The 13,583-nt window shown below is 39.0% G+C and overlaps 1 protein-coding gene across 4 annotated transcripts in view; it reads left to right on the top strand.

Moving 5' to 3' along the window:
* The window catches only part of rngtt (RNA guanylyltransferase and 5'-phosphatase), a 232,015-nt gene that overhangs the window by 202,101 nt on the left and 16,331 nt on the right, over positions 1-13,583 (top strand). The gene's annotated exons all lie outside the window — the stretch shown is intronic.

The following is a 13,583-nucleotide window of genomic DNA, read 5'->3' as shown; positions in this document are numbered from 1 at the left end:
ATTCGATACATTTGTGTTCTTTGCAGATAAATCAATTAATCACATTATATAAAATATTTTCTTGGTAATTTCTATTTTAAATCAAGATTACTTAAAATTACATATATACAGTGCATCCGGAAAGTATTCACAGCGCTTCACTTTTTCCACATTTTTTTATGTTACAGCCTCATTTCAAATTGTATTAATTTAATCTCTTATCTCAAAATTCTACACAAAATACTCCATTATGACAATGTGAAAACGTTTTTTTTTTACTTTTTTTGAATTTATTAAAAATAGAAAACTAAGAAATCACATTTACATAAGTATTCACATCCTTTGCTTAATACTTTGTTGATCCACCTTTGGCAGCAAATACAGCCTCAAGTCTTTTTGAATATGATCCCACAAGTTTAGCACACCTATCAATAGGCAGTTTTGCCAATTCTTCTTTGCAATAGGTCTCAAGCTCAATCAGGTTGGATGGGAGACGTTTGTGCACAGCCATTTTCAGATCTCTCCAGAGATGTTCGATCGGATTCAAGTCTGGACTCTGATTAGGCCACTCCAGGACATTCACGGAGTGGTTCTGAAGCCAATCTTTTGAGATCTTGGCTGTGTGCTTTGGGTCGTTGTCCTGCTGAAAAATGAACCTTCGCCCCAGCCTGAGGTCAAGAGCGCTCTGGAGCAGGTTTTCATCCAGGATATCTCCATATATTGCTGCATTCATTTTTCCTTCTATCCTGACTAGTCTGCCAGTTCCTGCTGCTGAAAAACATCCCCACAACATGATGCTCCCACCACCATGCTTCACTGTAGGGATGGTATTGGCCTGGTGATGAGCGGTGCCTGGTTTCCTCCAAACATGGCGCCTAGCATTCACACCAAAGAGTTCAATCTTTGTCTCATCAGACTAGAGAATTTTGTTTCTCATGGTCTGAGAGTCATTCAGGTGCTTTTTGGCAAATTCCAGACGGGCTTCCATGTTCCTTTTACTAAGGAGTGGCTTTCGTCTGGCCACTCTACCATACAGGCCTGATTGGTGGATTGCTGCAGAGATGGTTGTCCTTCTGGAAGGCTCTCCTCTCTCCACAGAGGAACGCTGGAGCTCTGACAGAGTGACCATCAGGTTCTTGGTCACCTCCCTGACTAAGGCCCTTCTTCCTCGATCGCTCAGTTTAGAAGGCCAGCCAGCTCTAGGAAGAGTCCTGGTGGTTCCAAATGTCTTCCATTTACGAATAATGGAGGCCACTGTGCTCATTGGGACCTTCAAAGCAGGAGATTTTTTTCTGTATCCTTCCCCAGATTTGTGCCTCAAGACAATCCTGTCTCGCAGGTCTACAGACAGTTATTTTGACATCATGCTTGGTGTTTGTGCTCTGACATGCACACTCAACTGTGGGACCTTATATAGACAGGTGTGTGCCTTTCCAAATCATGCCCAATCAACTGAATTTACTGCAGGTGGACTCCAATTAAGCTGTAGAAAGATCTCAAGGATGATCAGTGGAAAAAAGATGCACCTGAGCTCAATTTTGAGCTTCATGGCAAAGGCTGTGAATACTTATGTCAATGTGATTTCTTAGTTTTCTATTTTTAATAAATTCCCAAAAAGTACAAAAAAAAAATTTTCACATTGTCATAATGGAGTATTTTGTGTAGAATTTTGTGATAAGAGATCAAATTAATACAATTTGGAATGAGGCTGTAACATAACAAAATGTGGAAAAAGTGAAGCGCTGTGAATACTTTCCGGATGCACTGTATATGAATATAATTTAGAAATGTAAATAACTTAATTATTAATTCTTGTAATCCCCCGATCATGGCAGTCAATGGGGACCAGAACCCTTCATGATAAACAAAAATCCGCAAAAATGACTCCCGTTCTTAAAATGCGCTCTGCCAGCCCCAGCTCTCATCATTAGTCCATTGGGGATAATGGATCGCAGCAATACTGGTGAAGCAACTGGAAGCTGTTTTAACAGCACAGTAGCGCTTTTTCACGAGACTCAAAAACGAGCTATAAGGTTGCAACGATGATCGCCAAGCACTGCAAACCTTTCATGGAAGGTGAAATTATTAGACTGTTCAAAGAATTCCAGGCTGAATCGTCAGCCTTTACACATTTTCAGCTCAGTAATTTTGGCACGCTTTCTGAAAAGTTTGTACACCAATCTTTTAGGTGTAAAGAATGGGAGACAGAGTCGCCACATGATTGATAAAAAATTTCTATCTTGGCCCTTACTCTCAGCATAGTCGGGATAATGAATCACGGGCAAAACAGTGCAGTTCATTTTAGGCAGGCCACAATGGCACTTTTCAACAGCCTGACCCAAAAATGAAATGCCTCATATGATAAAAACTTCTTATTTTGGCCCCACTTTTAGCACAGTGGACCAGGGATATAGGATCACTGTCAAAACTGTGCAGTTCATTTTACCCGGGCAATAATGGCACTCTTGAACAGCCTGACCAAAAAATGAAACACTCTGCAGGACCCTGCTCTAAGCAACAGTCATCTGGGGTGATGGAACATGTCTAGAACCATGCATTTCATTTTAGGTGGGCCAGGAAAGCATGCCTACCGGTAAAAGTGCCTTCTGGTTGTCCTCGCTCAATGCATTATGCGATTGGGGGTAGGGGATTGCGGCGGCTCGAGTGCAATTCATTTTAGTCAGAATTACAGTAACTGCTAATAGAGTCGCCAAGAGGAATTCATTTAAATGCCAGGTCCCTGCTCTCCTCCGACCGGATAATGGATCATGGCTGCATGAGTGCAGTTCAATTTTTGGTGGACATAAGAGCAAAAAAGTTCCGATATAAAGATCTGTACTGTTTCTGTTTGATTAAGGATGGGTACAATGCATGTTTTTTTTAACGATTCATTTGTGCGATATAACTGTAAATAAGTATTTTAACACCTGAGAAAATGAATGTTAATTTTGGTACGGTAGCCTTTGTTTGCTATTACAGAAGTCAAATTGTAGTCTTTCACCAGGTTTGCGCACACTGCAGTAAGGATCTTGGCTCACTCCTCCACATAGATCTTCTCTAGATCAGTCAGGTTTCTGGGCTGTCGCTGAGAAATGCGGAGTTTGAGCTCCCTCCAAAGATTTTTAATTAGGTTCAGTTCTGGAGACTGGCAGAGCCATGCTAGAACCTTGAGACGCTTGTTACGTGTCTTTTTGGTTTTTCTGGCTGTGTGCTTCGGGTCATTGTCGTGTTGGAAGACCCAGCCACGACCCACCTGCAATGCTCTAAAGGAGCAAAGGAGGTTTTTCCCCAAAATCTCACAATACACTGCCCCAATCATCCTATCTTTAATGCAGTGCACCATGTGCAGAAAAACACCCCCAAAGCATGGTGCTTCTTCCTCTAAACACGCTTAGTGGAATTTTGACCAAAAAGTCTTGTTTTGATCTTATCCGACCGCAAAACTTTCTCCCATGGCTCCTCTGTATCATCCAAATGGTCATATGCAAACTTGAGACGGACCTTGACATGTCCTGGTTTAAGCAGGGGAATCTTTCGTGCCATGCGTGATTTTAAATCATGACGTCTTATTGTATTACCTACAGTTAACTTGGAAACGGTGGTCCCAGCTCTTTTCAGGTCATTGACATACTCCGGTCATGTAGTTTATATTGAAATAAATATCTAAATATATAATTCATATTGTCCTTTTGGGGTTGGGAAAAAAAATCAACCAAAAATAATTGTACTTTTGGTACTTTGTATGAGTCCGGAAATTGATTGAATTTATTTGAATTTATTTGTAAGCTTTTATTTTTCTAATTCTCATTTATGTATGATCATTGCATCATTAGGCAAATTCCATTTTGTTTTATATCAATCGTCAACGTGGGTATTGTTTCGCATTTTGCTGCCAAACGAAAGAAAATTTAATTGCGCTGACAGTAGCCTTTTTTCAATTAGCTTGTTTGCTTTTGTCGCATTTTACACACCATTTGTTTTTATTATTATAGGATCCCATTTTTGTTAAGCTCAACATGTCAACCAATAACCAATTCCCGTCTGTGTTTTTTTCCTTATTAAAGCTGTCATTTTCTATTTTTAGAAAAGTTGTTATATTCAAATTACTGGTGGAAAGCACGGTGGCAGTACCTTATTTCCCTAAAGGTTTAAATTACATGGCATTTCTTTGTGATGGATTTTAATATGACTGAATACACTCTGAATTCAAATGGTTACCTTTATGCTATTCAGCAAATTTTGCTATTTAATGTCAATAGGTAATAATAATAATAATAATAATAATTTCCTTTGTATTGTCATTCTTTGTAACAATGTACACAGAACGAAATGTCGATACACCTGACCCGTTGTAGCGGGTCGATGCAGCCGCAGCCAACAGAGGGCGCCGCCATTATACCAATTAGGTATGTCTCGGTCGAGGCGCGAACCAGCGACCTCCCAGTCTCAAAGCGGGCACACTACCATTGCAAAGTAAAACCTGAGTTAAAGCTTTAGCTATCACAGTATTTGTGAACTGGATCTTTTTAATAATTTCCTACTACTGTATTTTATTCAAGATGTTCCTATATCTGTTGTCTAAAGTTGAGCTTTATAGCTCTGAGTTGAAGCCTTAAAGAATTGAAGCTTTAACTCAAGAGTCACATCTGTGTCAAAGCTATAATTTTCATGAAGTTGAAATTGGTGCTGTCTACAGGGCCAAAATATTAAAACCTTAAACATTTGAAGTTAAAAGTTTTAAAACCGTTTTGAAGCCCAAATATTAGTGGTTTTGCTTTATATCTGAACTGTATATTTTTATTTGTGGCTTATTAGTATATATGTTATATAGTTAGTTGTGCTGTCAAAATATCATCTTTTAAGCTGTGAATTCAAGACTAAATATTTGAAGCTTAAAATTCAAGAGTTATAGCACAGTCAAATCTTAAACTTAAACAAAGTTCAAATATGTGCCATCAAAAGTTAAGCTGAAAGATTTAAAGCTTTAACTCAAGTAAAAGTAAGGTTACATTTTACATTTTGAAGAAGTGAAATTCTGTACTGGCCAAGTTTAGTTTAAAGCTCTGAGACATGCAGATTTTAAGCTTAAACTCATGAGTTAACTCTGTCAAAGCTTTGACTTATAATGAAGTTCAAATTTGTGCTGTCAAAAAGTTAAGCTGTAAAGCTTTGAGTTAAAGCCGAAAGATGTAAAGCTGACACCCAAAGGTTAAAGAAAATTCTAATTCTAATTTTTGAAGAAATAAAAATCCGAGCTGTCAAAACGTAATCCCTAAATCTAACTTAAAGTTGAACGATTCAAAGTTTTAACCCAAGATTCAAAGCAAAGTCAAATTTTACAGAAGAAAATCTGTTCTGCAAAAACTAAGCTCTAAAGCCGAGTTGAGGTTGATTTCAAGCTATAGTCAAGTCAATTCATGTTTATTTGTATAGCCCTTAATCACAAAGAGTCTCAAAGGGCTGCACAGCAGATTCAAAGGCTGAGAGCTTTAAACTTGCTTTGATTGTAAATTTCAAGCTTCAAACTTTAAGTCACAAAGCAATGTTAACTTTTTCAGAAATTGACAGCACAGGGTTAGCTATAAGGCTTTTAATAACATCTTCCTGTGCATTCATTCTATTTTCCATTTTTATTTTCTGTAAAATAAATTGCCAAGTCTTCTATTTTATAAAATGCCCACATTACACTATAAAATGCATTTCAGCTGGATACAATCCTGGCGTTGTATGCAGTACAGTTTGGGTTCATTCTTTTTTTGACCTTGAGTGACAAAGACGTGTTTATTTCTTCTACATTTGAACTAGAATTCACCTCCTCTTCAGGGTGGATTTATCCCTCTGCGATTTTATTGTAAATCGCATGAACAAAATCTTAGTGATATTGTCTTAGAAATAATCCAAACATCTCGCCACAAAAAAATTAAACAAGGTTCGGCCGAGTGCTCGAAATCCTTGAAAATGCTTGAATTTTACGGTTGTGTTTTTAAGGTCCGGAAAAAGCTTGAATTTTGTTTAAAGTGCTTGAAAATGCGTACAATTGTTGCCATTGCTACGTTTATTGACAGTCTGACTATAGACCATGCAATAAATGAAGAAAATATACAAACAAAATGCAAGAAAATGACACACACACACCTGCTCTCGTGGTTGTCATTATATTGTTGTTGTATGAAGTGTCACCACCCCCTATTAGTCGCACCCAAGAGGACAGCTCTATTGAGAAAACTGTCTCTTTTGGCTCAGCTCACTTAGAACATCCAGCTCTTTCAGCTCCCAAGCGGCTCCCCATTTTTGTTTGTTTTTTTAATGATATATTTTCAATAAAAAAACATTATGCACCAAATCATTTAGTAATTGGTAATTTCATATAATTGTAGGGGATCCCTGAAAAGCACATTAAATATAGATTAAAATATTCACAGATCAAAATACAATTTGTAAAATTCAACACAATTTTAGTGTTTACACACTGCACAGAAGTTGAAAAACAACACGAAATCCCTAAAAATGCAAAACAATAAAATAGAAAAATAACATATTAACTCTTCAGTGCTAAAAGACACCAATCCTATGTAAACACACACACAAAAGATAAATAAAAATAGAATAAAAAGCAAAAGATCAGCAGTCTATTGAAAGATTGAATGCACTCTTCTTCGGAGAAATCAGTATCATTAAAACGAGTCCAAATTTGGCTCATTTTTCTGCTTTTTATACATACAGTACTTGCTTTATTTTTGTGTCTTCTGAGCCCTTTCCCTGTCTACCAGCTCAGTAGCCTAGATGGTAGTGTGCCCGCTTTGAGACTGGGAGGTCGCTGGTTCGGGCCTCGACCGAGTTCATACCTAATTGGTATAATGGCGGCGCCCTCTGGCTGCGGCTGCATCGACTCGCTACAACGGGTCAGGTGTATCGACATTTCGTTCTGTGTACATTGTTACAAAGAATGACAATACAAAGAAAATTATTATTATTATTATTTATAAACAAGTGTGACGTAGCCAAGCTGCATATGCATTGTTGAAGCAGAATGGCAAAATTCATGTCAGTTTATTGCAGCCAATTGACACAAAAAGATCGTAGATCAGATGGGAACAAAGTATGTTCTAGCAGCAAGAAAGCATTTTTATTTTAGTCATCAAAGTCCACCAAATAAACATTCTTTTGATCAGTGCTGGATTTCTTCCTCTAAAGGTCCTGGAAAATGGCCTTGAAGGGCTTAAAAAGTGCTTGAATTTAGCCAGCAAAAAGGCGTACAAACAATTTTATTTTTTCTGAACCAGAATCCAACCCCTTGTCGGGGTGTAACTATCTTCTTGTGATTGTGTTGTTAACAGTATGAACAAAATCTTAGTGATGTTATATTGAAAATAAATCCTGACATCCCGCCCCAATTAAATTACAGTAGTATTAATTATTTTCTCACTGTTTTAGGTAAATCATTGCATAGATTAAGCTAATTACACATCGTCCCCTGTTAGTAAGCTCCATTTATATTCAGAAAGCAACATGCCCTTCGATTTGTACCACACTGGATGCTGCTGGAAAAATACAATGTTGTATTGATTTTTTCCCCCCATGTATTATACTGATAAAAGCCCCTAACGGAAAATAAAATGCCTTATCTCACCTCTCCACTTGGAACCTTCTGCATTTCAGCAAACATGGCATCCAATAATCCCATTGGAGCAGCCTGTGACACAGATTGCCTTCTTTATGCTAATGAGACACAGGAAAGGACTGTAACTAATTAGCTTCGCTTATTATTCATACTGTTTCTCCAACTTCAGTTGAAACAAATGTCTGGAATTGAAATGGAGTCGTTTTTCTGAAGCCTGGCCATTTTTTGCCAATGAGCGCGGAATATTAATGTTTGATCATTTTAGAGTTGGCTGACGGAACCCTTTCACCAGGAACGTTGTCGTCAGACAGGTCTCTTGTGATGAAGCTATATGTCTGACAATGTGAGCTGAGCTTCCAGATTCTAGATAATAGCTTTTATTCTATGTGATGCCTTTTTTTAATTTGATATCGATGACTGAGGATATTTTAGGTCCACTCCAAATAATAACCTTGTAAATGGACTGAATTTTATACAGCGCCGCATTTTGCAAGCGCCATTTAAATTACTGTAACCTATATTTCAAAAACTCAAACGGAATCAATGTAGTTTTGCAAAACACCCACAAGGTGGCAGCAACCTCCAAAAATCGTATCTCACTAGCATCCACGTGTGGCAACAGTCTCATCACAGGCAATAAATAACTCATACTGGCATGATACGTATTGCATTTTGTAAGGCATTTTTTGGTTATCTGTAACCAATTAAAAAAAAAACTTTGAATTTCTTGAACACTACTTTGTTAGTTTTAATTGTCAAAGGGGCAATAAATTGGCGTACTGTCGATAAAAAAAATACGTGTCTGTATGATGACACCTGTCACAGAAATACTTCATGCCACGTATCATTCGAAAGCTTAAAAACTTGATATTCAATACATGATGACCTTTTTTAAAAAAAACTCATCAGAGAAACATCATGATCAATCTAAGACAAGGTACCCTAAAACTATAAAGTCGAGGTAACTCACCAATATGTCTCCTGGCTGTCCTCAACTTATCTGAATGTCCCCAAAAACAGCTTCGTTAGGACAATTCATAAGAATTCAAACCACTGTAAAATATCTACTTCAAAACACACAATAATGCCGACAGATAAATAAAAATCCGCCTAAAACATTTCTGCTTTCTTGGACGTTTTTCCTTGTAGTCCGTTCGTTTCCCAACATTTTTTCAGTTTAAAAATAGACAGACTTGTAAAAATATCCCCAATATGGTGGTTATTGCTCCCCTTTCGATAAACACCTTTTCCATTACGAGTGTCTGTTCATACTAGTTTTATTCATGCACAAAACGCGAAGTTGCATTAAACATGCGTCTTCCTCGACACATATCCCACGTGTCTCACTCTTACCTTTACTGCTCGGATGCCCCTGGCAGTCATTGGAAAAAATGCACAAGTTAGTAGCATCATTGCATTAGAAGCAGGATTGAAAGCTTGGGAAGAAAGTTGTGGATTATAGTCCGAATTTTATGGTACTCTTAACAAAGTAGGTCTGGTCCGTTTTCTCAGAGGCTAACAGCCATATTACAATTAATCTGAATAGTTTGTTTAATTTTAAAAGATACGTATGGTGCGAAACAAACTGATTACTACAAGGAAAGTCAAACAATGCAGGAATGCTTTTAGGCAGATTTTTTTTTTTTTTTTTAATCTGTCGGCTTTATCGTGTGTTTTGGAGTAATTATTTTACACGGTTGGATTCACAGTCAGAATGTAACAAGACCATGGTTGCAGAATCTTTTATCAGCAGATTACCGGAGCAGTTTTGGTGAGCTGTACCGGTATCATAGTTTTTGGGTATCGTGTTTCAGACTGATAGTGATGTTTCTGTGATGAGTGCATTTTAAAATCATATTTTGAATCCCAAGAGGTTGAGCTTTCCAAGGATATGTGGCATGACGTATGACATCTGACATCGTGAAGACACGTCTTTGCTTCTCAGCGCCGGCGGGCCGATAGAATGTTAAAGGTTAATTTCCCCTCTAATCGCGTTCTTGTTTCTTTCTTGAACATCACTGCAACCCTTGGACCTAAAGTGATTAAATTCAGTGCAAACAAATACAGTATAGTACCGTGGACTCAAAAAATCTTGACGAAGCACAGAAGTTTCTATACTGAAAAAGAGAGGGACAGGCATTGTGGTAGGCAGTTCAGCCGGTTGAATATCAGCATATAATTCAATCGCGGAGCAGTATTTTATACGACAGAGATCAATAGCAGACAGGCATCTTAGAGACGTAACTCGTTTATGCATGAACATCAAAAAGTTAGATTTTTATCAGTTTCTTGGCACGCAAAATACTTTATTGTTGATGTTCCATAGTGTGTAAAAAGCCATCGAGAGGGTCTAGTAAACAAGTTATTTCACACTGTAAAATGAAAACGTCATAAGGCGTAGATTCACTGTGTATAACCGTTGATATTTTATTATGTGTCTAAAACTGACAACCCTTTGCACTAATCGATATAAAGAAGTTTATTCAAAAAGGTTGGTGAACCCTCCATTAACTGGATAAATCTTTTGCCTGTTTCAAATTTCATATTTCCCATTCAGGATCTAACTGGTTTCTAATTTTGAAGAAAAGCCTTTAACACACTCAATTGTATTTGAGTCCACTTTGTCCCCATCCAGGCTGAGTGTGCAGTACACAGTGTGAAGTACAAATCTGTTGCCTAATGCAACAGTAGATCAAAGAAGAAAAGTGCCTGCCAAGCTCTCTGCTAACCATTGGTACACATGTGCTGCCATGACAGACAGATTTGGAAAGAACAGGTGTCGACCCAAACGTGGAAGCCAATATTTCCACCTGCCCAAGCAGGAAGGGGGACTCCGCTTCTACCTTGACTCTACTGCATCTTGAAAGTTTTCAAGCTTTTTTTCACTTTTAATTTTATATCCAGTGTGTCATAAAAGTGAGTACACTCCTCACATTTCTGCAGAGATCTCATTATAATGTTTAATTGAACAACACTGAAGAAACATTGCTTTAAGTCTGTGTAAAGCTTATATAGCAGTCTAAAACTCCAAATACAGCCATTGGTCGCTAAACCCCGTGTTACAAAAGTGTGTTCACCCTTCAGTCAATGTTCGTGAAGTTCAATATTTTGTGTGGCACCATGATTTTGCCGAACCACTTTAATACTCCTGGCTATGGATTTCACCAGAGCCTCACAATTTGCATCTTGGATTCTCTTCCACTCATCCATGACAACATGATTCAGCTGATATACAAGATCTTGTGCTTCTCCAACTCCTGTTTGAGGATGCCCCAAAGATGTTCTATTGGATTTAGATCTCGATACATGCTTGGCCAGTCCATTACTTTTACTGTAAGACCCTTTAGAAAGGCTATGGTAGTATTAGAGATGTGTTTGGGGTCATTGTCAGGCTGGAACACAGCCCTGTGAACCAGTTTCTGGTGGGAGGGGATCATTTTCTGCTCCAGTATTTTACAATACATGCTTGAGTTCATGTTTACTTTAATGAAATGCAACTCCCCAATTCCAGTTGCACTCATGCAGCCCCAAAATATGACATTCCCAACACCATGCTTGACTTCAGGCACGACACAATCATGTTTGTACTTACCTCCAGGTTGCTGCCACACATGCCTCACACCATCTGAGTCATATAAATTAATCTTTGTCTCATCAGACCAGAGGATATTTTGCCAATAAGCCATGGCCATGGTTTACATACTTCTTTTTATTGTGTCAAAGTGATGTTTCTTCAGTGATGTTCTATTAAACTTTATAATGTCATCTCTGCAGAAATAAGAGGTGAGTACTCACTTTTGTGACATCTATCTATCCATCTACCCTGGTCATATTCCTCAAGAGGGGTGAGCGACAGCAAGACAAACACACACACAAAACAAAGAAAAGAAAAAAGGGTAACAGTAGCAAAAAATACAAAAGAATTGACCATGGCCAACCCAAATGCCCAAACACCCAAACAAGTTAAGCACCTCGGCACCCAAGTTGGTCATGCTTTCGTCCTTCCAGGTGAAAACAGGACACAAGAAAGTGGCCACATCACTCGGGTCAGGGTGACACAACACACTCTTCTGTTCAACAGCATGGCCTGACAGCTTTCACTTGTTTTACCCCTGCCTCATCATACAGGGGCCCTTCCCATCCCTTAGAACGCGTCCAAACATCCCACTATCCTTTCACGACACCTCTCCACTCATTCCTATCACCAACAAGGGCTCTAGCTTCGAATACATTTAGACCTCTTTCCTCCAGTGGACTCATAAAACCATCCATCCACGTCAAATGCGGCCTTCCTCTTGGTGTCATTCTATATACCTCTGCTTTGTAGATCCTCTTCAACATTTGCTCCTCATCCATCCTCTCCACGTGTCCAAACCAACCGAGGACTCTCATATCCACATGCTTGGTCAGTTTCACTACTACTCCAGTTCCATCTCTCACAATTTCATTTCTCAATCCATCCAATCTTGCCACTCCTAACATAATCCTCAAACACTTCTTCTCAAAAAACATTCAATTTCCTTCTCAAACCTGCGTTCTGGCTCCAAGTCTCTGCACCATACAACACAGTCGGCACAATCACACTCTCATACAGTCCTCTCTTTAAATCTGTACTCATACTTTTAATACTCATAACTCTCCTCAGAGCACCCAAAACCTTGCTTCCTTGATTCACTCTGTGCAATAACTCAAACTCAGTTCCAATAACTGCAGTCACATCACAACCCACGTACCTTTCCACTTCTTCCAGCACTTGTCCATTCAACCTTATTTGCAACGCCACTCAATCCCGTATACACTTCACAACCTTACTCTTCCCAACATTCACACATAACTTACGCCTATCACACACTCTTCCAAACTCTATTATCAACCTTCTCAATGTTTCCTCAGAATCATCCACAAGCGTTGTCACCTGCAAACATCAACTGACTTACCTGCCACACCGTTCCACTGTTATCATCATGTCTACAGCTCTGCCAAATACTCTTGCATTCACCTCTCTCACCACACCATCCATGTACACATTAAACAGCCAAGACAACATCACACACCCCTGTCTCACACCAGCCAACACAGGGAACCTCACTTGTCTCACTCCCTACTCTAACACATATCTATCAACCACATTTTCAACCATTTCATCACCCACTCTATGTTCAGTTCACCTAGTATTCCCACTTTAAACCCTTCTTTCGCACTTGCCACACATTCGGACAAATCCTTCCAGAACTCCTCTTTCTCCTCAGCACATCTTTCTGAACAAGGTCCATATGCACTTATAAACATCCATACTTCTACACCCCTCTTTAATCGCACCCACATCAATCCCGAACATATCTCTTTCCACCAGTTTTTCCTTTGCTTTCTTACTCACAAGCACAGCCACTCCTTCTCTCGCATGTCCACCTGTAACTCAGACTGTTTACCATACATACCTCAAAGCTGTAATTCATCCTTTCTTTTCATCTTTGTTTCACTCAAGGCTAACACATCAACCTTCCTTTTATTAATCATCAATCCAATCTCCTTTTTCTTTCACTCAGTCGCTTTACTTCCACATCCTCTCACATTTAGTGACCCTATAACTAGGGTTTGCGAGACCTTTCAGTCTCCTGCACCCCTCTAGAGAGGAAAGGATCCCCAGTCCCCTCGCTCCCTCCACTTTAGTCGCCTCTTAAGACACGCAGCGGACCACGGTAGGAGAATTCTCACACCTCCCAGAGGGAGAGGGCTCCTCACTACAGGATAGGAAAGAATACTGGAAGTAATGGGATTTTTGGTGGTTCACTACTTGGCGGATTATTAATTGAATTAATTTTGTCTTTCATAATAATGTTATATGCATCATGTTCTGCAAACAGGTGCGTTTGACTGTGTGCATGCAGGCCGATGTATGCTGTTAATCAAAAAGCGGAATAAGCTGTCCTTGAGCCTCCTGGTTCCCTCTGAGACTTTGCAGTCTTTTCCCTGACGGCAGTAG

This window comes from Urocampus carinirostris, chromosome 20 (genome assembly GCF_059441175.1).
Source record: "Urocampus carinirostris isolate Australia breed hairy pipefish chromosome 20, RoL_Ucar_1.0, whole genome shotgun sequence".
Classification (NCBI taxonomy): domain Eukaryota; kingdom Metazoa; phylum Chordata; class Actinopteri; order Syngnathiformes; family Syngnathidae; genus Urocampus; species Urocampus carinirostris.
Note: the sequence above shows the minus strand (reverse complement) of the source record. Positions and strands in the feature narration are given on the sequence as shown.